The sequence below is a fragment of the Dicentrarchus labrax genome, unplaced genomic scaffold, assembly GCF_905237075.1.
Source record: "Dicentrarchus labrax unplaced genomic scaffold, dlabrax2021, whole genome shotgun sequence".
NCBI classification, from domain to species: domain Eukaryota; kingdom Metazoa; phylum Chordata; class Actinopteri; family Moronidae; genus Dicentrarchus; species Dicentrarchus labrax.
Genome location: NW_026136706.1, coordinates 6409961 through 6437485, shown reverse-complemented (window position 1 = coordinate 6437485; position 27525 = coordinate 6409961). Strand labels below are relative to the sequence as shown.

Here is a 27525-nt window from a genome sequence, read left to right as displayed (position 1 = left end):
CATCAAAAGAGTCTCTGAAGTTGGTCAGAGAGGGAGAGACTGTAAATACTGTGACAGCACCTAGGGGTGATTCTCCTGTGATATTGATACATTTTTAGCAATCTGTAGACGAGGGAAAGTCATTTGAATCTGACTGTCTGCCAGCTCCTTGGAGATCAGGCTCTATAATCCTCTGTGAAATATCTAAGCCAGACTTGGGCTGGCATGAAAAAAAGTTAATTTTCTTGTAAATCCTTTAAACAAGAGCCTTTCTAAAGTGCTAAGCCAATCGCTCTGTCATCATTGATACAGCAATTTACCTATTTGGATTTTGTTTTGAGAATTATTCTCTTTTGAATCATTATAAGAAATGGATTATAATGTAATGCAATGTGTCAGTTGTCTTTTTGCTTTCCTCAAGGCCTGGAGCTATCAATTATTATTATTAAGTATTTCACATTAAGTAGCCAATTCACTAAATTACAGCTGCCCCTCACTTCGGTTATTATAATTTAACAACAATTTAACTTTAAAATGATGTTATAAAAGTAACCTAGAACATGCAGTCAAAACTAGAAAGCCTTGAGTCTGCTCCCTCTTTAGCTGCAGGGCTTTGTTTGGCACTTGAACTCTCCAAAAGTGTCTTCAACACATCTGTAAAGCTTGTGTCAAAACTATTAAAGTACAGTACAAATGAAATTACCCTGCACTAATGAGCCGTTATTAAGCTGCAACTTTGCTGGCTGTGGGTCACCTCAATATGCACAAAAAAAGCAAAGATTGTGGCACAAAACGTGATATTTTGACACCCAAATGCAAATGCAGAAACCCCAAGCAGGCACAAAGAGGCTGCTTCATAACTTTCTCCAGCAAGAGAGCGCCACACTGAAATCTAGGCTACTTGATGTGCATCTTAAAATGTTAATAGAAAAAGCGGGTCATTATGTCGACTTTATTCACCTTTTCACATCTTTTTTTTTTTTTTTTCTTTCTCTCCCCTGGTTTTATTGAATGAATATAGTCATTGTCGTGAAAGGGCAGCCTCTAATGTGGATGCCTGCCTCCCCGATTCTTTCCGGTGGCGTCTTTCCCCTCCTTTTCCATGTATTATTCAAGTTGCGACCAAAGAGCTCCGCCGGTTGAGACCCAGTGCTGGTTGACGTCAGCAAACTTATCCAGCAGCTGTGGAGAGGAGGCGAGCTGAGGAGGAGGAGGAGGAGGAGGAGAGGCAATGAAGACTGCTGGATGTGGAGCTCTGGCTGTGGAGCGCTGAGGACGGTCGGTGGGGCTGCTTTTTTTTTTTCTTCCTGCGGGACTGTTCGGACTTCTTCTTCTTCTTCTTCCAGTGTGAGTACAGGCGGTCCCTCTCTTTCTTTTCCCAGCATTCCCACACTGCTTTTTTTTTTTTTTTTTTTGGAGTTAGCTGTTCTCGCTGTGCTGGAAACAATCTTTGTGTGTGTGTGTGTGTGTGTGTATTGTCGTTCGCCCGGGCGGTGTGTTGAATATGCCGAAGTTGACATTACTGCTGTGGAGTAGCTTAGCATATGCTTTCATGTTGTGTTTAGTTACGGAACTGAGCTGTGTTTGTGTTTCCGTATTCAATCCGCTCCGGACCTAACGGGGAAACTTTGTTGCGCAAGTCCGTGCAAGGTGGACTCTGAGCTGGCGAGTCTGTCTCTTGTTTCTTGGTCGAATATCTTGTACTAGTTGTCACTTTTAAGTAAAAAACAAACAAACAAACAAACAAAAAAAAAAAAACACGGCGAATATGTGCGTGTTGTCTGCTTATTTGCACCCTGTTGTTGTTGTCAGTTCGCTTCCCGTGGTAAACAAAACAAACAACAGTCGCTGTCATTTTCTTTTGCGGTGGACGTTAAAGATGTTTCTCATCATAGTAATGATGGAGGAACAGTTCGAAATGTCTACTTCTTTCACTGTCTGTGTCTAAATATAACCGGATTCACTTGCTTCACCTCAAACACATCTATTTCTATACCGAATAGAAAATAAGATCTGAGGCACTATTTCAGAGTTTAGTTAATATTTGCTCTCTCTCTCTCTCTCTCTCTCTCTCTCTCTCTCTCTCTGTCTATGTGTGTGTGTCTATGTGTGTGTGTGTGTGAAGTCTCCATATGAAGCATGCATGAGTGTGTGTCGCCTTTATTATTGTCTCAGGAGAGGCACATTGAGATGAGTGACACTCAACCCACACAATCAACAGGGATCTACATCTATCTTTCATCCTCACTTGTCAAACACTCTACTCAGACAATTGTTTCCCATTGTGTGCTGTGAGATATTAATAACTCAAGTAATGGATACACCCATTACCTTGAGGATGCATACGCATCTGACTGTGTAGTACTTCTGGTTTATGTCCTACACTTCCCATTTCATGGCTGAGGAGTCACCATTTTCTGTGGTTGTGAAATAGAGGGTTTTGCAGACTTGTTGAAGTCAGCAGTAAGCATTGTTTCACAGATGTACATTTTAATCATCTGCAGTCTGCCTTTTAACAGGTTGAGGGTGTAACATCCATTGAACAAGCTCTCTGTGTTTTGCAGCCACTGGTAGCGGTAATTGAAAAGCTGCTCTTCAAGTGGCTCATGTTGTATGCAGTGAAAATCAGCATGAATTAGCCTTGAGGCTTCCACAAATTGCAATTCACGACAGCAGGTTTTCCTATTCCTAGTAGTGTGCCAGGACGAGAGCAAGGTCGCTGTGGAGATCGGATTTCAAGCAGAGTTAAATAAAGGTCATGAAAATGAAATGAAAAAGTCTTATTCAGCTTTAATAGTCTTGGCCAGCAGCTTGTGTTTGACCGTGTTTGATATCTTCTGCTAACCCCAAAGCATGTGTGTGATACTGACTTTTGTAAACAGGTCTGCTGTCATTTGGGTCCAAATGCCATCAGTCCATGTGCATTTGAAATATAATGCACTTCCAGATTCATTGTGCAGCTGAATAGTGCCACAGATCTTAAAATTGGGAATTCCTGGCAATGTTTTAAAGCTGGACATGCTCAAGAAGCAGTGGAAATCTCCTGCAAAATGCATGTGAATCCCAAAGACACAGATTTAGGTTCATAAGACCCTTTGAAATAGCAGTGGTGTACACGCAGGTGGAAAGGGATAGATTTTGTTCAAAGGTTTTCAACATGTGGTTAATCTGTGTATGAATGAATAGGGTGTGAGTGTTCGCAGGGACATTAGAGCCATTTTGGTGGGACATTATGTGCCTTAGTATTGTTAGAATGTGCTAGCATTGTATAAACACACACACACACACAAAGCATATTTTCTTTTCTTTCACTCCTATTTCTTGTGAAATGATGTATGTGTTGGGTGATGTAAACAGGAAGTATAGGGTTGTCATGGAGTGAGCTTTTATTTAGCCTATATTTCTTTACATTTCTGTCACAGCAACATGGAAAGTCATGCTGCTTCAACTGATAGTTGTTTGTATTGTCACCATGCAAAAATGTACTATTGACAGGGTGACTTTTGGTTATGATTGGATTTCTCAGCAGATTTATGGAAATCCTCAGTGGACATAGTAACAGAGTAACATTTAGCAGGGATTCTGACAGGAAGCTGATTATTGGAGGTGTTTGAACACAATCAATCACCTGCTGAGCTGAATCAAAGACATCCTGACTGTTATCAATGTAGGTTCTAGATGATGGTTTAAATAGTAGCCTCACTCATTAACATTAGGCCACTGCTGTTTGATGTATAGAGCCTCTGCTAGTTTTTCCTGAAGCTCAATATTTAGAGCAGTGAGCAGTCGATGTTTGATGACTGATTGATTGTTTCACACCTTTTCCAAGCAAGAATAGTGAAAAAATGCCAACTATTCTCGAGCTCCGGCTCGTAAAGGATTTGACACTTTTATTTTTCATTCGTCATTGAATATCTTTGAATATCTACCACAATAGACTCTTCACCTTTCACTATTTTTGGACGTTTTATCAACTAACACTTATTTGCTTAATAATTAATCAGCAGAAGCCCGACTAATATTAAAAGTTATCATTTCTACAGACACCAGCGTTGTAACTCTCTTTATTTCAGGAAAGGCAGGGTGCTTCCACTGTGAGATACTGCGGAAACCCTATGTAGCTCACACACAACTGGGTGACTCTGTGTGTTTGTACGAGGCGTTGTGGTCAAATTTGACTTGTTCTGTTATCAATTTACAGGATGTTTTGGTTTGGTGGTGTCTTTCGTTGACGTGGAAGTTTGCATCATTCAAGAGGAAAGCTTCCTCTCACGTGTGCTAAATCAGTAGACTTATGGGTGTAGTCTGCTCGTCAGTGTTTGTTAAACTGACTTCTATATGTTTGTGGTCAGTGGTCTGTCTATAACACACGTTGATACTGCAGAAAATAGTGATTCTGATTACAGTAATGATTTTGATGACGCTTGAGAAATGACCACATCCCAGCACATTAGGTAAGCAGTTATAAAAATCAGCGATGTGCTCCTGTAATGTCGACAGCACTCATGTTTGCCACTCATTCCCTGCCTTCCGACGGTTCAGCAGGCACTTCATCTATCAGTGCAAGATCACACAGTGACTGATAACATCATTACTATCAACCCATGCTCCCCGTTCCTCACTGTCACCAAAAACTCCATTACAACAAGTTCATCTTTCCACCCAGAGCTGTTTGTCGTCAGATTGCTGGAAAGCTGAAGTGACTTCAGCCTCATACTCAGTCGGGAACATCAAACAGCTTTTCATCCACTACCACTATTACAGCTGTTACCTCTGGAATCAGAATGGAGCAGGAAGATTACATGGCTGCTTATGACTGGCTCAATTTTCTTATCGTCATCAGGTCTCTGTCAAAACAAAATCCTTCTTATAGGCTAAAGCCGCACCAGTGACTTCCCTAAGTCAAGATAATTGATATTTTTGTCTTGCTGGGCTAAGGTGTTGACTCCCACAAATGTCAAAGCCTTCTGTCTCGCCATCTCTGTGATTGAATTAATCCTCTCAGCATTTATTATACATCTCAATTAATCATGGGCTTTTGCAAATGAGACAGCTGAGGGAGCCTGGAGTCTATGTGTGTTACGGCCTGTTTTCCATACACGTGTCCCGTTTCTTTTGTCTTGATTCTTCTTGAAGGAGACTGGTATTGTTTTATTAAATACAGGCTCCTTTCCAGCGCTAATGGATCCTCTTTGTTGTTCATACGATGTGTCATTTTGGAAGTATGCTAAGACGCACAAAGAAAAAAAAATATATATATAGCTGAAGTCGCAGGCACTTAAAAAGGTATATTTTACATTCAGTGCTTTGATGTTTGAGCCGAAAATAACACTTCTGTGCCACTTTCTTCAGCAAAAATCATCTTAAAAGACCCACACATCAAACCAAAAAGGTAGTGTAGTAATGCATGATGGTTGAAAAATGTGTATGAGACATTACTGGACCGTTGTTTCAATTCTATTTCAATACGTTGTACAAAATACTTGTTTAAAGACCTCACATTTAGCTTTAGGTCTTTGGAGGCATGGGACAAATCTGAAAAATAAGGTAATCGGATGTACTGATTCTGGTACATGGACTCAGGGTATCTGCTTATACCAAGTACTGCTTGATACTAGTGCTCTATATTTTCCTTTAATAGCCTACCTTCCAGTGTAGAACGGACCGGTTTTAACACTCGCACCAAAAACAAAGATGGCAGCCCAATATTACAGAATGAATGTTCAATATCTGATAGCAGAAACACTGAAGTTTCAAGTAACAGAAAGAAGCTGTATTGAATGTGGTTTGGTCATGTCATGGTAGATACCTGGTCACGTTAATAAGGTTAGCATCGGGGCTGATTCTATTCCAGTGAATAAAGTTGTGGCCCACTATTTATTAACTGTGTTGTTGATCAACAGAATATGAATTGGAACTATTCTGATAATTGAACAAAAATGCCAAACCTTCACTAGATCAAGCTTCTAAAGTGTAACGATTTTCTAGTTTTCTTTATGTGTGTAATAGTAAGCTGAATATTTTTGGGTTGTGGACCATGTGTTGGACAAACAAGCTATTTGAAGACTTTGGCTTTAGGAAATTAGGTTTTTTCACTATGTTCTGCCTTTTTAATAAACCAAATGAAGTTTAAGATTTAGTTTAGAACCCAGTATATTTTGGTAAAGTCTTGAGTTAGAATAGTTTGTGAGATGAGTCCATGTTGGCTTACCAGTTCAGAATTAACCAATAAATGTCTTATTCATGAACACACCTTTGTAGCCCTTTTTAAAGACTGGTACTGAATACATAATGATGTATTCTTTACATAGAACATTAAATGGATTATAAACACAATTGGGTTGATCTGGAATCACTCCACTACCTATTAACTCAGTACAAGGTTTATAAAGGTTGGTGTAATAGAGTTATGTCCACTAATAGAAGGCGGGACAATGGAAAATATACCTAAAGACAAAATTAAAACAAGCCTCTGTGTCAGACATTTTCTTGTCTGGACAGCGTGTTTACAGCAGTTGGACCACCTCCTTTAAAATGAGTCAAGGGTAAATAAATCTGCCAAATAAGTGAACGAAACAAGGCGCTGGCCCTAATGAGAACTTTCAGCGTGATAAATGAACCATCTTATTGGCCTTGCTCCTTGGATGCCACATTACAGACCAGAATGGAAATGGCTTTTCTGTAAAATACTCCCTATAGTTGTGCTTTAAGGTGTCCATACAGCATCAGCATTTACTGCCTAAGTAATGCAATGCTTCTCCATCCATAGTTTTATAGTTTGGTACTTTAAGAGTTATCATCTGCGTCTGCTTACACAGTATACGTAAAGCGTCGGTCTCATTGGTTGTGCTTCGAAAGGTCAAAGCTGAATTATGCTGGGTGGCAAACTGAATTGTTAAGAGTAGTGCTGACGCCAAGGTAGGCAGCAGGGGTGTGCCATGGGAAACAATAGGTCAGTCACTGCAGGCATGTTTTGCCATTGATCATGTGTCCAAGCCTTCACATTCTGTATGCGTGATAGAGAATATCTTCTGTGTGTAATGTGTGGGGACTCAATTGTTTCCATAGATTTGAACAAACCTGTTTGTTACGCACATTGAGTTTTTAAATCTGTCACAGACTGATGCACAGGTATATGACTATTGATTGTGATAATGATTATTTAACAGTGTTCATGTAACCTTAGAGTGCTAATATTATCTGTGTAGGGGGTTGTGGCCAAACCCCTGGGATCCAACTGTGGTCACATTTATGAACTATGCCCAGTGACACAGGAAATCACTGTCCATACATTTTGTTGTTGTTCTCTGTGAGTGGAGGAAAGAGCCTGGTAAACACCATCATGCTGAAACAATGTCTAAACCCATTACCAGCTTTGCTTGAGTCTCGTCACCCTCCTTGAACACACAAGTTGAAACATGCATGTCAGATTACAGCAGTGTCATAAGAAATAAACCTCACTGAGGTAGGACAACAGTTCAATTATTGTTGTGCCTGCATCATAGATTTGTATAGCACTTGTACTTTATGTGTATATGTGGCGATATTGTTAAATAAATCAGCTGACTGATATGATCAGCCAACATTAGTTCATTGCAGATATATATATTTGTATAATTGGCATATATTCTTCACCTGTGTGACGTCCTGTTCACTAGATAGAGAAGTGTTGTTTTAAAGGATCCTTATTTGAAAAGTTCATGTTACATATTCAGGGTAACAAAAAAACGGAATATATACCAGTAAAAATCTCCTGCAAAATGCCTGTGATTCACTGTTATTTAACATAACACAAACACAGATTCAGAGCCACAAGACACTTTGAAATAGCAGTGGGGTACACGCAGGTGGAAAGGGATATATTTTGTCCAAAGGTTTTTAACATGTGGTTAATCTGTATATGAATGAATAGGGTGTGAGTGTTCGCAGGGACATCAGAGCCATTTTGGTGGGACATTCTGTGTCTTAGTATTATCAAAATGTGCAAGCATTGTATAAACAAACACACGCACACACACAAAGCATGTTTTCTTTTCTGTCACTCCTTTTTTTGAGAAATTAATGTATGTGCTGGGTGATGTAAACAGGAAGTATAGGGTTGTCATGGAGTGAGCTTTCTGTCACAGCAACATGAGAAGTCATGCTGCTGATAGTTGCTTGTATTGTCACCATGCAGTCATTGATGTGCTATTGACAGGGTGACTTTTGATTATTATTTGATATTTTTCAGCAGATTTATGGATCTCCTTAGTAGACATAGTGACAGAGTAACATTTAGCAGGGATTCTGACAGGAAGCTGATTATTGGAGGTGTTTGAACACAATCAATCACCTGCTGAGCTGAATCAAAGACATCCTGACTGTTATCAATGTAGGTTCTAGATGACGGTTTAAATAGTAGCCTCACTCATTTAACATAAGGCCATTGCTGTGTGTGTGCGTGCTAGTTTTTCAGGGTAAAAGAAAACAAGTATACTGTTCTATTAAGCCCTCGTACTGTATAGTGATAGTCGTATCGGTGTAAAATATCGAGTGTCAGTCAGGCTCTATTATTTATACATACACAATGCTTCACTACACTTGCACTCTGCAGATAATTCTAAAAGTTGAGCTTGAAGGTTCCTTATTGATCTTCAAGAAAATCCTTCAGCCACATGGATGAGAACTGAACAATTTCAATGACAATTGAGCAAACTCAATCTACTGATTTAGGCCATGAGATATAGCTTAAAGCTCCTCAGAGTTTGTAAAAAGTTGTTTTTATCAAATGTGAAGTATACATTTACTGCTGAGCAAAACACAGCATAATTATTTTCATTTAGGATTAATATATACTTATATATTTGTACCTTTTGCTGAAAGGATTATGTTATTATTGTTGCAGATGTAGTTTCTGACAATCAATTAATTGACTCATAGTTTCAGTTGAATATTGAAACTGGCATTTGAAAGTAATTTACAGCAATATTTGATTTATGTACAATTCTCTTGAGTGAAAGCATATGAGTCAGCGTCTATAATCTTTTAACACAGGCCGTTAAACATCAGTTTATAAGACCAACAAGAAAAGGTGAATACAAAAGGGTGCTTTTGTATTCATCACCATCTGTTGTCCATTGACATTTGGAAGAAATGTCTTTCACTGTCTCTGAGATAGGTCAGATTGATCTTGTTAGTAAATCACAACTGAGACAAGGGAAGCCGGTGACGGAGGAAAATGAGCAGGCAAGCTGATGAGAAGAAAGCTCCCATCACCCTCATTATATTATTGCTTTCAAACTGTGACTTTAGACTTCCTCTGATTTGAGGCAAATCAGAACCGCTGATTTGATTTAATGTGGTCTACATCTTTGGCTCTGTGTGCAGCGCTGCATGCTGTGTGCCGTTTCTGTCTCTCTCTGTTGGACTCTCTTGCCCTTCTCGTCTGAAGCCAGCGTACAGCATTTGTCAAGCTGAAATGAAAAACCTGCAGAACTGAAATGTGTCATTAATTATCAGATGTTTATCTGTGTATTTGCTTTATTCCTATAGTGTGTCATTCCACTGATTATTTATTCAAGAAAGGATGTGAAATGTTTAAATTTAGATGAACCTGTGTCTGGGAATGTTTTTGTGTCATTGAAGGGTGGGTCATGGCTGAATGTCAATGAGGATTGCTTGTCATAGTACATTTTGATTAATGAAAGTCTCGCTGCAATGTAATTTCCTGATGAACGTGCTTATGCCTTTGTAAGAGATAAGCTAATGGGATGAGAAACATGGCTTCTCACAATTAGCGCTCGTAGCTTTCAGAGTTTGATAGTTACAGTTACTATAACTCGACGCAGCGTGTGGACTGAATGCTAAGCAGGTTTGCCGTTTTGTATCTTTCCTCACACCTTCGTCCTTATCTCGACAGCAAGCTCCTATACACGTTCACAGGAGGTGACCTTTAATTTGTTGTGAAAATCAAAGTTGTTACACTCGCCACAAGGTGATGCATATTGTTTGCTTAGTAGTAAATTTGTATTCCTACAGACCTGTGCGTGATCAAGACCCTGTGGCAGCTATTTGACTCATAACTTGCCCACACTGTAGTGCAGAATGAGCTCCTCACTCAGACAAGAAGGCCCAGCTTCACTCCTTCTTTTTTCTCAAACATTCAATGAAAACACCCGCTGGTTAAAAGAAAAAGCACCGCCAAGCAAGTCATTGAAACCAATTAAATAGAAAGGGCTCCATAAAACATCTGAAAGACAACTATAAGACATCCAATGAGAAGTAAAGACAACATTTTACTGTCATTACCCAGCTCTCAGCATACATATAGAGGAAGGCGGAGTGACACACAGAGCAGAAGGCTAAAGCTTAACACAGCAGAAGCAGTATAGTACATATGGAAAGTATACCAGTCTCCAATCTACTTGACTTGTGTGGCTTAAGCATAGGGCATGACACGAGGGATGGAAAGAGCACTAGGATATCCCGGCCTATTAAAAGTACTGTTACATTAATTAAACATCATTTTACATATAATTTAACACTGTTCATATTTAAAACTATCCATTCAATCCCAAATCTATTCAGATGTTTTTAAAAAATGTGTAGACTCGCAGCCTCACAGCAGGTGGTATTGCTCAATCCCGAAATTGCCATCCTGGGCGGAGCTGTGCTGATCCAGGACAATCTTCGCCCCTTAACCCAGCTGTGCCTTCACTTTGATTGGCCCAATATGTGGTAATCAGGCAACTAGAGAAAAAGCACAAAAAGTAAAAGTCCGCTGTCTATGTTCAGCCCTCAGAAGTTAAACGAAAGAGATGTTGTGCTTTAAAGTTTTGTTCCACTGCTGAGCTTCTGTTCTCACCTTCATCTAACAGACAGCAGCTTCACTGTTGTCTGTTTTTTTCTTTGCAGTGCTGCTGGAGCTCTAACAAAGTATGTTGCTGTGTTTGAGCTGTAATGTGAACCAAACACATTCCTGCTGCTTTCCATGTGCAAAGTACACCTTAAAGGAGCAGTGTGTAGGATTTAGTGGCATCTAGCTGTGACACTGCAGACTGCAGCCAACTGAAACCCCCTGACTCAGCCAAGAGCAAATGAGAACTTACGCTGGCTGAGAAACTTGCGACTCATTCCAAGTTAACAAAAACACAAGGATTTTTATTTAAGATGATCCTCAAATGTTATACACTGGACCTTTTAACATGACATGGTAAATCTTGCCTGCCAATTTTAGCTTATCGCAGATGCATTGGTATATGTTGGCTGGAAAATATCAGGAATTTGCAGTAGTAGAATGTCAAAGATATATTGTAGGTAATGATTGTCATTGTCATTGCATAGTCTGTCCACCAGTTCTGACAAGTTTATTTTTCAAGTGCAAATGTCACACTCAATACATATCTTGGTAGCAAAAAGTGAGTATAACTTTATTAGGGATCTTTATTAATATAAACACAAACTTAATATTTCTGATAAATGAATACCGGCCCATATATTGTCAGAATTTGTTTTTAAAATATCAATAGCAGTATGAAAAATCTTAAAAATAAGGTTGTTAGTATCAAGCATAAGGGGAGCTTTATGTTGTCAGTGGCCAAATACATTTTGTAAGGCTGAAATTTGAAAAGATTCTGCCACAGTGAACTGAATAGATAAAGATTTGCAGGTGACAGGCGTATAATGTATTTTATGCAAACATTATTTTGTGACATTTCTGTTTTATGAAGGGGCGCTTGGGCACAAAGCCTGGGTATCCCAACCATGTAGAAATTTGGCACATAAGACCCCTCTGTGTGCTGCCCTGCATCTCTAGTTGAGTCACATTACAGAAAAGCACAGTGCCGATAAAGGCTTCAGATAGCTGCATTTCATCCTACCATCACAGACTGTGTTCAGCATTTAAGGAGCTGACAAACGGCATTCAGAGCTGATGCCTCTGAGCAAATCAGACAGGGAGACAGACGAACGCTGTCGCCATTGGTGTTCCAATTTGGCCGAGGCTTAAGAACGCGTGTCTACTTGATCCAACACCTCCAAAGAAATCACTGGCATACGCCCGTCCAAGGCGTCCCCAGTTAATTCAAGAAGTCATCCCGCTGTGGGCGAAAACAGACCGCTTTTTATGGCTCTTTTATTTCTTCATGAGTACCATTAATTTCAATGGGCAGGCCTCAGTGCTTTGCAGCTGGCATTTTTTTTATCCGCTTGAGACAACATGACTGTAGTATCCTCCTTCTGGTAATGAATTGGCAGGAGTTATGTGTGTTTTATTGGTATTGTTTAGCACTTTAGTTGGGAGGCTGATTTCTCTGTTCATTCTGAGTATACTGCATATCTCATCCTTGCAGGCCTGAATGGCTATTTATGTGTTGTAGATGTTTTGCCAAGGCTGCAGTCTGAAGTAAATACTTATCCTTCTCAAGTACATTATTTATTTTCTTCTACACTATCAGCCTGGAAGCTTCCTCCATAAAGATCATTCACATTAAAACTAATTAGATTTATTTGGGCTCATTACAATGCCGCCTCCCTGTGCAAACAGTCAGGGTTTCAGTGTTGTTCTATTGCTGTTGTTTGTACTCTAAGTTAAGTACAGCATAAACCTTTTTTTTTATCACTTGACAGATACTTGGCTGTCTCAGTTGAGTCATTTTCCAACATTATTGTGTTTTTCTTTATCACAGAAACAAAAAAATCTAATAATTATTTTAAAATGTCAGACCTGTGTACCCATGACCTCATCTGAAAACAAGAGCACAACTGTCTGTCAGTGTTGTAATAAGCTTCTTGAGTTGTTTTTTCCCTTCCTCAGTTCTTTTCAGTTCTACATTTTCATAATTTGAAGAATAAAAATAAGAACCGTATATATCTGAGCTATATCAGAGCTTGTGTGCTACCCAATGAGCTCAACCACTAATAACCATCTCCCTGGGTAGTTCTGATTAAATCTATCCTCTTCTCTGGTCAGCAGAAGTTCAGTCAGTTACCTTATATCTTCATCTTTGTGAATCTTGTTGAGTGCAACATGGCTGGGCACTATTCAACCTCCCTATCACGTTTGCAGAATTGACTGCTAGACAGTTTGACTTTGATCCCTATTATGGCACATCTATGACCAAAACCACTGGTTGAAGCTGTCATTTAAATGTTAAATAATAAAGAGGACCTCTTATGCTTTTCCTTAGTTTCTTTCATTATATATAGTGTCACAATGTTGATATTAAACAAGGCCAAAGTGTCAAAAAATAAAATAAACATTCGAAAACGTAGTCTCTGTGAGCAAAAAACTGTCACCGTCCCTCCCAACGGTCCAAAGCTCCTGTTCTAGAGGTGTAACGTTAAACACCAACACTGCCTCAGTGCTCTGAGCACCCAGTGCGGCAGAGTCACCTAATAGGCTGGCTGAGTTAGCTGCAGGCTAACCAGCTAACAGCAGCAGAAGTTAATGACTAAAGTAAGGTGAAGCAGAGCAGCCAGAGGACTTCAGAGGAGAGACCAGAAAATATTTTCTCCATGAAATATGATCCACTTTCACCAACATTAAATAATGTAATAAAAGTTGTGTGCTTGTTTCAGACAGAGGATGAACTGAAGGGCTGCATGAAGGGCTGGTAGAAGATAAATGAGGATGTTTTTGAATCATGTTACTCTAGTGGAGTCTCAGACTAAGAATGTAGAGCTGGAAATTAGCATAATAGGTCCCATTTAATTGTACATTTTTCACTATGTATACTTCTTTGGTAAATGATACATCTACAGAAGCAGATGTGACGACACTAGTACAGCAATCTTTAAACATTCTGCAAAAAACAACACGGACATACTCAGTAGCAAATTGACACATCCAGCAGACACGGCGCACATTGGTCTTGTGTTTGGCTATTGTAAGTCAGATGTTCACTCTTTTTTTGTCTCTACCAGCTCCTGAGGGAAATATCTGGCTCTTTAGCTGTTAAATGCTCCACTATGTTCACCAGCTAGTTGCCAATTTAGTCTGTCTGCTGTTTGGTGCTGGGCAGGTAGTGCAGTGTGGGATTTTAGAGCTTTTTCTCTGACAACAGCTGCCTGCTGTGGCTAGAATGAGAATGAATGAGCCAAAACAGTACAGTTACGAGCCATAAAACTAAAACAATGAGCTGGAAGACATTTTAAAGCTCTGCTGAGCTAAACTGCAGACTTGTCACTATGAGTGACAGCTGTAGCATTATATATTTAAAAATGTTCTAGTTTATGTTTGAAATTGTACTGTCATAGCAAACTATCACAGTGTGTATGTGTAAGAGTTCATATTTGTATTGGAAATAGCAAAAATCAAGTCTGAGTACCCTCAATCAGTTTTGGCTACAGAGCACATCTAATATGGGATTCATCCAGACTAAAGCAATTAATAATATGGCATCCAAAGTTTCACATGAATCAGGTTTGAGTGCACTTGTTCGGATAATGGACAATGTAACTCATACATAGCAGTGAGTCAGTAGCCCCTATTTTAATTCTCCACAGATCTCCAAAGAAACATCCCCTGATTTAAATAGAGATTGTTTTCAGTCTCTCGTCAGTTGTTTTTTTTGCTGTATCCAGCTCAACAGCCTGGTTGGTGGTTGCTTGGAAAAGCTTGCCTGGCAGTATGGCCAAAAATGAGGCCAGTGAGGAAATCTAGTGTGTAATTGCGGCACTAACAGCAGTCCGGGTTAGCTCTTTGTGCAGGAGCTGAGATATAGACCTGGAGGGTGACTCCTCAGAGACTGTTGATGTGAGCTTGGCTGGATACAGACTCTGGGCCCGACCACCACAGCTGCTAAGACCTCTCTCCAGAAAGAACTATAAAAGGGAATTGCGGTTGAATTATGTGCTGTACCTCCCTCACACTCACGACGTGCGATATAATTACTTCTCACCTATTCCATTGTGTACTCTGTCTCCATCTTAGACTCTCCAAATACAAGCAACCATTTTTTTGTTTTGGACCTGAGATTGTGCTGCAAACTGTGCATCAGCCATCTTCCATGAACCACTGTCAAATGGCCTATGCACAATTGTGTGTGATATACAGTGTTGGGCAAGTCACTGAAAATTAGTAATTAGTTACAGTTACTAGTTGATTCTGTTAAAAGTGATTGAAGTACTAGGGACGCTCCGATTCATCAGCTGAACATCGGTATCGGAAGATATTGCCTTGTTGACTGACATCGGCCTATATGCAAATAAGATGGCATAAACCAATGTCAGTGACAGATGTTGTGTTGCATCAATTTTGTGCTGGCTAAATATTGTGTTGGTTTTTTCCAACTTTTATAGGATATTGGAGAAATAATCACCTCCGTTCTCCAGCACTGGCACAAATTGAACACAAATACTGATGTGCTCCGTGCACCAGCACGGACAGGGAGTGGCTGCTCAACATTGTTTGAGAAGAGAAATACACTTAGTTGCAACAAGGCAAACATGCTTATCTTTGTAAATTTCTGTTTCCCTGGCAGAAAAGGAAGAATAATTAACAAAGAAACTTTGATATTGGCACTGGCTATAGGCCACCTTACTATTTTAAACATGAGTGTCAGCCCAGAATATAATATAAAAGTAATTAGTTACTAGGGAAAGTAATTGTTGTGTTACTTTTAAATGTCTGCTTCAATTATCTTATTCATGTAAACATCTATCAGCTATACACCATCATGACCACATGGGCACCCTGACTGGTCTGTGGCCATGTAGCCCCATGCACTTTGTGTTCTGACACCTTTCTATCAGAACCAGTGTTAACCTTTTCAGCAATTAAAGCTACAGTAGCTCATCTGTCTTTTTGTTTGAGCCCATTTAAATGGCATTAATTCTATGTGTTATATAATTTGAAAACACTAGTTACCGCCAAAAGTAGTGGAAAAAACAGTAATGCCAAAACTGGTAACACAGGGCCACTGCAAGCAGCTGACAGTGTGTCAACAGACACATTTTGGCATTAAGAAAAACAATGAAAATGAAATGAAGACAGTATAGATGACAAGTCAAACTATATGGAAGCTTCCTGTACATGTTATTTGTCAGGTTTTTGACAATTGCATCTTGATCTCTAAGCATCACAGTAGTCACAATATAAAATGTATTCAAAGTACATAGACCATTATTCTAAATTCACTTATATGCATGTCATGCTTATTTATATCATTACCTTCTACCTTCTTTATAATTATCAGTCATAGTCATTTCAATCCTCTGCCTGGTGAAGATCTAGAGCACCATGAAGAGTTGTCTGAAGAGTTTAAAACTCAAATCATAATTTGTATTCTTTTAGATAGATTTTACAAATAAAAAAGGTAAAGTCAAGATATATTTATCCAGTCATAACATGGTCAGGTCACAACTAAATTAACTTATCTTCATGAATAAAGAAAATCTGACCTCATCAAATCAGAAAGAATTTAGGAAGTGACGCCTCAGCTCAACTGGAACCTGTCCAGATTGGTTAAGCCATCAGTATACTTCAAACGAAGTGCTTGTCAGATGATTAAACAGCAACTGAAACCTCCTGTTGCTCCCACATCTTCCTGACATCGGGATTGAGAGGGTTTCATCCGACAATTTAAATTTTTAAAAAATTGGCAATCCAACAAGTAGCTGACATCAAACAACGATTGGTCAGGTGTGCAGAGGTGAGAAAGTAAGCAAAGTTTGAAGTTCTGTTTCAAGCTCTTTTTTTTCATTATTCAAATAATAATTTCTGTCAGTTTTAGTGTGTACGAATGCATGCAATACTATGTATTCCAGGAAAGATCATCACGTGTTACCGCTTCCTTCATTAAAGCCTTTTTCTCCCCTATAGTTCATTTAGAGCATACCACTGCTTTGGGTTTGTGTTGTGAATCAGAGTGTGCTGTGTGCAGTTTACTGATGCCATTTCATTTTTGGCTTGAGGTTGCCACTTACTGTCGTGTGGGAACAGGTGACGCTAATCCACACACAAGGATCCAGCTCATTGGCATGCCAGTAAACCAGATGGTGGAGAAAGAAATGTGAGTCAGGAAAGGGACAACATATCAAAGAGGACTGCACAAAACATAAAAAAATATAGACTAATGCTACATAATTGCAGCGGATATATGATTTGACATCATGACACAAAGAATATTTGACCAGTGCAAACACACTGTAATATTTTTAGATTGGCACCCGACATACCGATTAACTTACTAGTTACTTTGACTTTGAATTTTTCAGTTTCGGGGGCATGGAAAAATGCCAATAACAAATGGAGCTCTCACAGCTTTTGTCTCTTTATAATGGACTGTCATTTACCAGAAGCAGCCCATTCTTTAATCGCTTTAGAAACCCGAAACACAGTTTTGAAACTTCCCTTGTCATGAGGAAAATTAGAAGTCAGAAGACACTTAGTTGAGGTCTTTAGTCACACTAGCATGACCGAAGGAGTGCCAGTACTTGGGGGAGAAAACGAAATATAAGGGAATGGTCACGCTCTGCAGTGCAAATACATTTGCGTTGGCATATTTTTTGATAAGTCTGCTGACGGTGCTGTTGCCCCTCATTCAGTTTAAGATGCATTGTAGCTTAAGATGTGGGTATGCCCTCCAGGCTTATGTTTGTCTTCATTGACAGCTTCTCATGATAGACATATAATAAACTTCAACCTGTAGCATACAGTCTACAGGTCATATCAATGCACCTACTCTAGCTTTCCCACACACAAGCAACGGGTATTCAGACTTCTGTCATCTTCACAAAGCCCACATTTTTTCCATCCTCACCGTGACCTTTAAAAGCTGATGTCCCAACTTTGTCATGTCGTTTCAGCGGGCCTGGCTCATCCTCTTCCCTCCCAGGCTTCTCTCTCCTGCCATGCTTTGCTGTTTCCCCCACTGATTGTGTCTCCTTCATCTGTCACAGCTCTCTCGCTGTCTGAGAGGAACAGACAGTGATGGATGCTAATCACTTTGCCTGTGTGCCCATCCACCCCACCGCCTAGTCAACAGGCTCAGCCCAGGCTTCCCCCCCTTCTAGCCTATGAATAAATGAGCTGCTCTCCTCATTTCTAACACCATTGTCACTGTAACTTGTTTCCCATTATTGTTGAGCACAGACATATACAGTATCCATTGCACTTACAGAATAATGCACACATTAACGTGTGAAAAGAACAAGAAGTTAATCTGTGTTTCTACTTTTTCTAAATCATCCTCAAACTAAAAAGGCATAAAAAGAAAACATTTATTTATTTACTAGCTGTCTGTCTGACGTGAAACACTAAAGTGAACTCACTGGGCTGTAACCTGCTCCACTATTCATAAAGTGTTAATAAAGTGCAGGAAATTAAACACTCACAGAGTCAGAGACTCAAAAATATCCAATATTGATGTTTTTGTGGCCCCAAAACAGTTGATTTACTTAGCTAAAAGATGAGTGTGGGCTAGGAGAGGTCTCTTGATAAAGCTACCTCAAAATAACCACTTTGATCGTGGCGGGCCTCATGTCGTGTTTGTTTGCACAGATGGCTTTGTTGTGTTTATTGCTGCCGTTTGTTGCTTATGATAATGGCTTGGAATATTTCTGAGCGGATGATTAAAATTCGTGTTTCACAAACTATTAAACTTGGATCCACCTAACCCCCAATTGCATTGTAAATGTATGTCTGAAATGTTTTGGCAAAATGATGAATAGAAGAACTGCCACACTCCTGCACAACGTATTGTGTCTGATAAGTGCAGCTTTGCTGCAGTCCTGGTTTGGAATTCAGAAATCCATTCTCAGTAATGAGCTTCTGAATTCCTTCCGTCAGGAAATATTTCAAGCAATTAAATATTGATGAAAATTACCCATATGGCATTGTTTGAGGGAGAACATCAGCCCTCTCAAAATGATGACTGATGGCTATAGTCTTCCAGAAACTGGGTGAAGGGAAACAAAGGCAACTGGATTTGTGTTCAGTTTCAAAAAGCAAAAACAATTCTTCTGAGTGACGATGAGTTTTCTACCTTTTTTTGTTTTGACTTGCCTTCCGTGTGAACCTAATTATGAAATTGTACGACTGCCAATAATTATTTTCACTATGAATTAATCTGTAGATTATTTTCTCAATTAATTCATTCATTGTTTCTTCTATGAAATGGCCAGAAAACTGAAAAATACTATTTCTATAATAATAATATAATATAAAATATAAAAGCAGCAAATTAAGTGGATTATCAAAATAGTCAATTCATTTTCTGTCAATCGACTAATTTATTCATTGACTAATCTTATGACCTGTGACTTTAAAATATATCAAAGATGCATCACAACTTAGATTATATTAAACTGAATTAATGACATTTCATGAGCTAGACCCAGACGAGCATGCTAATGAAAAACTGTAGGAAAATACTTTTTTTTTTCTCTTTTCCTGTCCTTTTGTTTTGTTTGGAGAAACTGAGTACAATACAATTCTCCGAAACAGAGCTCTGCCTTTGAAAGGTAGCGTTTCCTGAACACGCCCCGAACAATTGAGTATCCCTTCCCCACAGTGGATTATGGGATATGGAGGGCTGCGAGGTATACAGTTATTATGTCGCACACATTCAATCAAGTGAAGGCCAAATTCCCTGGAGCCTTTGTTTGGGGTTAGGGTCAGTTATGACACACAGTATTTACTGTAGAAATGTGGAGGATCCAGTCCATGAACTGTGGCACAGTTAGTGTCTGGTCTTTCTTCAGGAGCCATGAGCTGGTAAACGTGGAGCTCATTAAGTCTGATGGTAAGCAGGTTACCCGTGAAGGCAGTGAAGTGTATTGACCTGAAACTTATTCTGCACAAGAGCATTGATTCATTAGGGACCATCTTTGTTGAAAAGTGACACTGTTACTCGTCATTTTTTATCCCTGAAGGCTGATTCATTTTGGCCTTGAAATGACGAATGATGAATGTGAATGGTAGCAGCGCTGTCAGAGAGCATGGCATTGTTCATTTCTTAGAGAATTCAGCAGTAAACCAAACTATCTTCATTTGTGGACTGTAGAATAATGTCGGAACTGTTAGTAAATAACACTTTTCGAGTAGACTGAAAACGATATTTTTAAAGAGAGGGTAGTTTAAAGTTGGAATTTGAACAAACTCAAAGTAAAGTTTTCAATTCATCTACCACATACCCGCCAACAACGTAACAGCAACAACTCATGCTCACTTTAAGTGTCTCCCCTCATGAAATTCAGACCTCCTGCATGAGAGAAGTCAGGGGAATGTATTTCAAATGATTTATATCATTGTGCCATTAAATGTTGTGCAAAAACAGAGCTATGTCACTGCTCTTGTTGTCGAGTTTCGTGTGATGACAGTGATTGATAAACACACTTACATAGCTGCTCACCTGAAAATCCCAGTGGGTAGGCTACAATCTGTGCAAGGACTCAAAAACTTTAATTTTTTTTGTATTTTTTTATAGTTTTTCTGATCACAACTATTGTACACTGTTAGTCAGACAGCTGTCCCTTACAGACGGTGGCAAGGTTATCTGGAGTGTGATAAATACGGTGTATCATAATGAAATATGTAGCCGGCCCACCTGAAAAATTCTTAATGGTTGCATGCACAAGATGAAATTCATCTGCAAGAGTTAACAATTTGCTTCCGATGGGAGCTCAATACTTGTTCACCATTGGAAGAATCATTTTCACTTGGTTTAGGCGCTCTTATTCCGCCCCACAGGGAGTTTGAGCTCTGTGTAAGAACTGAGGAATCCTGACCTCTGAGCTGAACTGCTAAATCAAGATGAGCTGGAAGAAGTCTGAAGATGTGTTTCGCTTGCTTAGTTACCCTCAAGGCTATTTCCTGTCACAGCTCCTCTTTACACTGACAGAGAAGGATAGCCCCTTGGCAGATTGTTTTGGCCACTGGCCCATACATGCATTGAACTTTAAAGTTGGCGTCTGTTTTTTGTGTGTGAGTGGAATCCACTCCAGGGAAGTTCAGTTTCACGAGTCTTCTACATAGGTTACTAAACCTATAGGTATACTATAAGCACTACCCTCAGCCTGATAATATGAATGTCTCAACCACATAATAACACAAATCATGTCATGTTCAGTGTGTTTAGACAGGCTAATTGTAGCTAACCCCTTTTATGCACCTGACTGTACAGCAGCCCGTTACATCTAATCCCAAGTGCAAACTGCTATTACTGTCAGTCAGCGTGTAATCAGCATGTAGTGTCTGGTCTAACTCGAATAATGAAACAACTCAAATGGTGGAGAAGCTGCAGGTGTGGTTGAGAGAGCTGAGAGGAAAATTGTGCCATGTTGGTTTTGTCACACTTCAGGAAACCAGATGCACAAAATAATTAAGCTAAATGTGAATATAATGTAAAGACACAGAATTATACAGTTGAGGGCATATTTCAGACAAAGCACTCTATAGCTTTAGTGTTCGTTAATGGCACTCCATGACCCAAAACATCCCCCAGATGGAATTAGATAATGGTTACCATAAATGTGTCATTGAAATGGTACTAATGATTTAGTATGCCATATATTTTGTATTCGCAGGAAATGTGAAACAGCCTGTTTTACCTTGTTTTTCCTTTTTGGTACACAAATGCCTTTTGTTCTTAACTACTGAATATGTAAAGTAAATGTTTCTTAGATATAATCATTGATTTTCTGTTTAGTATTCAGTCTAGTTCACAGATAACTTAACTTGAAAATAAGTTGTGAGTAAATGTAATGATTCATTGTGATATGGTTTTCAGGTCATATTGCCCACTTCCATGCAGTGTCACTATTGACTATAGTGAAGCGATTTACCAAAAATACAGTACTGTTATCCATGTTATCATCTTCCTTTTTCCCACTTTTGAGTTTCCAAACACTTGAGTTGCCTCTGTGTTTTACAGTATTTGAGTTGCACAGCATAGTTTTCCATTGTCATCTATCTTTAGAGTGGCACACTTTACACCGTCCTGTTTTCTCCAGAGTCGACAATAAAGATAATGAAAACTGATGATTCCCCGTCACAGTGGCTTAGACCTATTGTCTAAAACATTCTTGTCGAATTCAAAATCAAAACTGAAGTCACTTGTCAACACATCACAGCTGTCGCGGCGCTTACAAAGGTCTACCGATTGAAAAGGTCACTTTTCCCAGAATAGATTTGGAACATTTTGAGTAAAAGGCAGTTTAATCTCAAGGAGAACCAGTAAGTGTAAATGTAAAAGTCTTCTGAGTGAATAATGCGAGGGTGTTAAAAATGCAGCTTACCCTCTCAGTGACACTGTGCTGATTCAACTCACTGAAGTGTACTTTTCACTTTTTTGACAAGTTTGAAGCACTGAATTGAGTCGAGGAACTCATGTTTGGTTTCTTGAAGAAAAAATTATGAATAGATTTTAGTTTCACCCACCTCAAGATTTAGTTTGTTGCTGTCTGTTTTAAGCAATTGTGTGGACATGGTCTTGACTCATCCCTTGGGCATCACCAAGTTTCCTTGCTCATGTTTTGGGGACTGATCAGAACTTCCACTTTCATATTGTACTATATTGGGATTATGCGGCCATCAGCTATTCAAGGAGCTGGACTCTCCGGTCCATATGCTTTTCAGTTCATTTTTCCCATTAAAAAGACAATAATATTTCAACAAACCTCTACAGAAACAAGTATAAAAACACAGTTGTGAAGCGGAAGCAGAAGAGTGCTGTGAGAGAATGCTCTTAGCTGGGATGAGAGGATTTTCAGGAAGCAGGGATGACCAGAGTAGAACCCCTGTGGTGCTGGATTGGCAACTGGGCCCCAGGAGACGTGGGGAAATAGTGGGATTTTGCTTTACTTAAAGACAGCCAAAAGTCTAACTGCAGCCGGAGTGCACCATTTCAGTCCATTTAGTAGAAAAGAATGTGTTATCTTACAGACAACAGGTTGTATATGAGCATGACCACAAGTATTCAAAGGAAAGCTTCATGGTACATTTTATTTCAAGAGAAATACATAACTTCACAAAACAGACTGTGCTTTTTTTGTGCTAATTAACACAATCAAGTGCAACAAAAAGCACACCCACCACAAAACCACAAAGTAGTTTTGCTTTTAAACTATGTTAACATTAGAACGCGTCTAACACACACTTAATGAATTGAATGCACATCTAAACTAGCAGAGTATACCAATAACTAAGATCATTAAAACTAAAACTTTTGACCCAACAATCCTGTACCAGAAGATCTAAGAGCTCTGGGTCATTTCTGAGAAGCCTATTAGAGTTACTGTGGTGCAAGGCCATGCAGGGCTTTTTGGACAATAAGTACAATTTTGTAATCAATTCTAAAATTACCTGGCCGCCAATGCAGTGCCAGGATGATTTTTTCCCCTTTTTGTTATACCTCTGGCTGTGGCATTCTGAATTAACTCCTCACCCAGACTTTTGAGAGAGCGCAGTGGGGAAGAAAGCACAGTAATCTAATCTACTAGAGATGAATGCATGATCAGGTTTTTTTCTGTTTTGCATTCACTGAAAGTAGGACTAAAATTTTCACAGCCATTCCTCTGAGTAGGAATTGGGCAAGATAAACTAAAGAAATCTTCCAGGCTCAGAGATGTCTCATCTAGAATCAATAAAATCCTGCGGGTGCTTGATGGATTGCCTGAGCCTTTAGTCATTAGCACCTACATCGAGAATTACATCATGGGCAGTTCAATGGATTTTGTTAGCCTCATAATCAGACTGAATAGCCAGTCGGCAGTGACTCACGTAACGTTCCTGTCAATTTTCAGTCGATATAAGTAGCTAGTGGCAGCTAGCAGCAATCACTGTTTATTGTCCTGAAGAAATACTGTATGCCGCTTTAAGAGTTATTTCTGTACAGTAAGTCGACTTACAGCAGCTTGTGTAGTTGCGTCAGTGTCATCCACGTTTCTGGCCATTGTCTCTTCACAATTTATTTTTTCCTCTGACACAAAAATGACATCCCCATTCTTAATCCCTCCCTACAATGCTCTGATTAGCTTTCAAACCAGCTAAACAGCTGTCAGTGAGCAACACTGTCCTCCAGAGAACAAGAACCAGTGCACCAGTTCTTTCAGCAGTTCCCCAAAACAACATATGATTATGTTCAAGAAACAAAGCCCTTTATCGACCGTAGTAATTATGTTTGGAGCAAAGGAGGAAGTCAAGTGACGTTATAGGCCGACAAAGTCCGTGTAGGGAGGAGGTTGGCTACCGGGCGTTGAGATGTTGTATGTCTGTTACTAAAGGAGGTCATTTATACGATACTCAGTGGATAATGGCTCAGGTTTGATTCTGAATATGAGATTTGTGGGTTGTTGTTGTGGAGTGGTAAAATCATACATGCAGCTGAGACTATAAGCAGCTTGGCAAACAGTCAAACCACCAACAAACCAGAAAATGTACATGGGTTGGGACATTATTTTGTGTTTGTTTTCAATGGAAGACATGAAGGGGGACATAAACCCAGTTTAGGTAGAAAAAACAAAATGACTTGCATATTTTCATTAATGAATTAATAATTTGACATGATGTTGAGAAACACAAACACACATTGAACAAAACCAACAAATAAGTAAATTCATTTTTATGATGAGCTGATAAACATTCCACAGACCTGGGAACTCTGATGGAGATTCCTCTTTAAATGGAAAAAAAATATGGAGACCTTGTGAAGGTCAGTGGCAAAGCAAAAGCACTGCCTCTAACATTATCTGTATTCATCATTCAAGTATACATACTGTATACCAGAACTACTATGACTGAAAAAAAACCTTTCCTGTTGGTTTGACTTGTTCAGGTAGCTGTTTGAGTGTGAGTCAACACTACGACAAAAGGGAGAAAAGCTCCCCTCAGCTTTGAGTGGAATGCACAGCTGGGGGTATTTGTTGTCTGTCAAAACCCCTCAAACCACATGAGAAAACAATAGAATTCACTTGCACACCTCTGAAGTAAAAATGTTTATTGTATGTGGTTTAGCCTGGCTCAGCGGAACCACAGATGTGAAGTGCTTCTGTATTTATTTCAAATCGAGGAGGCATGCTGCTAATGTTTCATCAATAATACAAATCCCCTTGTTGCATTTGCTTGTCAGCCAACGGTCTTTCTGTTTGCACACTGGGGGAGAACCTAAATGAATTCTGCTTCGCTCGCATTGGAATTACAGTTCAACCTAGCATGACTGAGGTTGACATGGAATATCAGTTAGTGTTTAAACTGGGTCAGGTTGTACATTAAAGCTGCATTAAAGTTCCATTTTTTTCTAGAGAACACCATTCTCTGGAGTGTGTGTGTGTGTGTGTGTGTGTGTCTGTGTGTATAGTACTGGTAGTAGTCTTCTGAGATGCAGTATGTGACATGAGCATAAACGTGTTTGCACGCATTTCTCACAATTTCAATGGACTCATTCAGACCTTTTTTTATTCATTAGATGTTCAACACAATGTTCTCCTATGTGCTTATTCACTGAAAGACATCTGCCTCCAGCTCCAACAGGTGATTAAAAATATATTTATATATTTTCTACCTCCTGCATCTAATCTTTTTAAAGGGTTTGCAATCTTTCTGGGAACATTTTACTCAAAAACTGTGTCGCTAGGATCTGGTAATGCGAAGAAATCACAACAGTGGTCAACAAAAATGATTTTTATCCACAACACAGTGATTAAAAAAAAAGTGCCACTCATTATATATAGTGTGTTTCTGCTGCATGAGTCTCCTCTAAGACTTACAACAATTACACAGTATCAATAAAACAGGAAAACAGAAAGCAAGTTAAGAATCCAAGTGAAATTATTCTACATATGAAAATAATTAACAAAGTAGCCTACAGTGGGAACGAAAACAAAACTGTCACAAACACACAATACCAAAACAATAAATATATCCAACTAAAAAGGGTTCCAAAAAAGCAATAACATTTAACATTCATGTTGGATTCATCCACTCCTCTACCCGCTTCGTGCCTCTCCTCTCCTCTCCACTCCCTCCTGTGTCCTCGCCTTCCCCAGAGTTACAGTCTTGTTTGGAGCCTCTGCGAATCACCTTGTAACTGTACTCCTTGTTGTCAAAGTAGTTGAAATGGTACCCCCTGCTGCAGCCCTATGGGTACCCCCCTTTGAGAAACACTTTTCTAACGGCAGCCATGAAGCCAGTGAATCGATCAAATAACAAACATAAACGATGGCCCAATTTATAAAAACAAGGTCCAGGTTGTAAAAAAAAAGACTTTTCTATTACCGGGATTATCAGTGATCTAGGGTAGTAAAAAGTCTCAAAATTAAAATTATTATTAGGTCTAAATCTCCAGTACAAGATTCCTCCAGTGCTGCACTTCGTGTACTATACAGTTCATGGTGGTGTTATTTAAAGCACACGTACATAATCTTCTCCCATTGTCATTTAAGGCTGTAAGAGCACTAATGTACCATGAAGGATGAGCTATTTAGAAAGCCTAGGAGTCACAATGTCTCTGTGTGTTATTTTAAACAACCTATTTTCTCAAATCTTTTCAAATGTGAGGCATTTTGTCCGTGTGTAGTTTTGTGTCGATCAGGGTTTAGGATGCCAGCTTGTACCTGCTGTACACACAACCTGACATCTGCCCCGATGCAGGCAGAGTCCTCCCCCCTCAGGAAGCAAGATGGGCCTGAGCCAGTCTGGTGCTATCTGTATGTTCCCTGTCTCTTATCTACCACTTCCAGCATGTTGCGTCCTGGATCTGTGCTACTGCCTACACGATGGTGTTTCGTTATCAGGAAACTTCAAGGCCCAGAGGGATGTAAAAGGTTCGAGATCTCTGGGAAACTTTCTTTTTTAATGAGCATAATAATATGGGAGTGTAGGATGGAAGGTGCTGCCCGCCATGACCTCATCCATTAAAACCCACCAAATTCTGCACAACAGCTCCATCCACTGATACTAACCCCCGATTCCCCCTTCTAGGACCTGGAGCGATCTGAAGAACAGATTTCAGTATGCAGTTGGTCATGACTCTATTCACTGGACATATTGTATATCTTGGACTTCGATGTCTTATATTGAATTTATTAAACAACCTATTATAACACCCATTTTTCTTTTAGTAGTTACAATTTTCCCTTCTTCATGTGCAGCCGTAGCCGTCTGAGGAGTGTGTATTTTGGGAGTTTTTTGTTATCTTGAGATCTTGAGCTCGGTTCATGTGTTGGGCCTGTAAATCCTTTCGAGTCATATTTAATATTGTACCATATAAATATATTTTACTTGACTTGGAATATTATATCAGGGCCTCTTTGAGTTTGTTTTGGAGTCGACTTTCTGCCGAGCTGTCAGAACTTGCCTAAGAAGATTAATCCAGTAGACCTCCCGCCTTCAACAAGTAACCCACCCCTGTCCTCGGGACTTCAAGCTTCTCATTGCCAGTGTATCTTAATTATTATTTTTGGGTGATTGGCTTCCACTAATGAGGAGGAACAGTGTAAATTAATTTCAGCTGAATGGTGCTGTGATCCTCTGCCATTTTCTTTCACTTGTTTCTCCAACGTGCAGTTACTACACCAACTAGTGCAGCATACATTGAAGCTTTTTACAGGAGGGTTGCCTGCCCACTA

At 39.4% G+C, this 27525-nt stretch overlaps 1 protein-coding gene across 6 annotated transcripts in view; it reads left to right on the top strand.

Moving 5' to 3' along the window:
• Positions 1-1126: 1126 nt before the first annotated feature.
• Positions 1127-27525, top strand: part of gulp1a (GULP PTB domain containing engulfment adaptor 1a) — a 72701-nt gene continuing 46302 nt past the window's right edge. Inside the window, exons 1-2 of one of the 6 annotated variants that reach the window (XM_051405095.1) lie at positions 1133-1326; positions 25365-25429. The gene's annotated coding sequence lies outside the window, so the exon portion shown is untranslated. Of the gene's footprint in view, positions 1327-25364; positions 25430-27525 lie in introns of all 6 variants that reach the window. The other 5 variants (XM_051405088.1, XM_051405096.1, XM_051405089.1 and 2 more) reach the window with 5 other exon arrangements.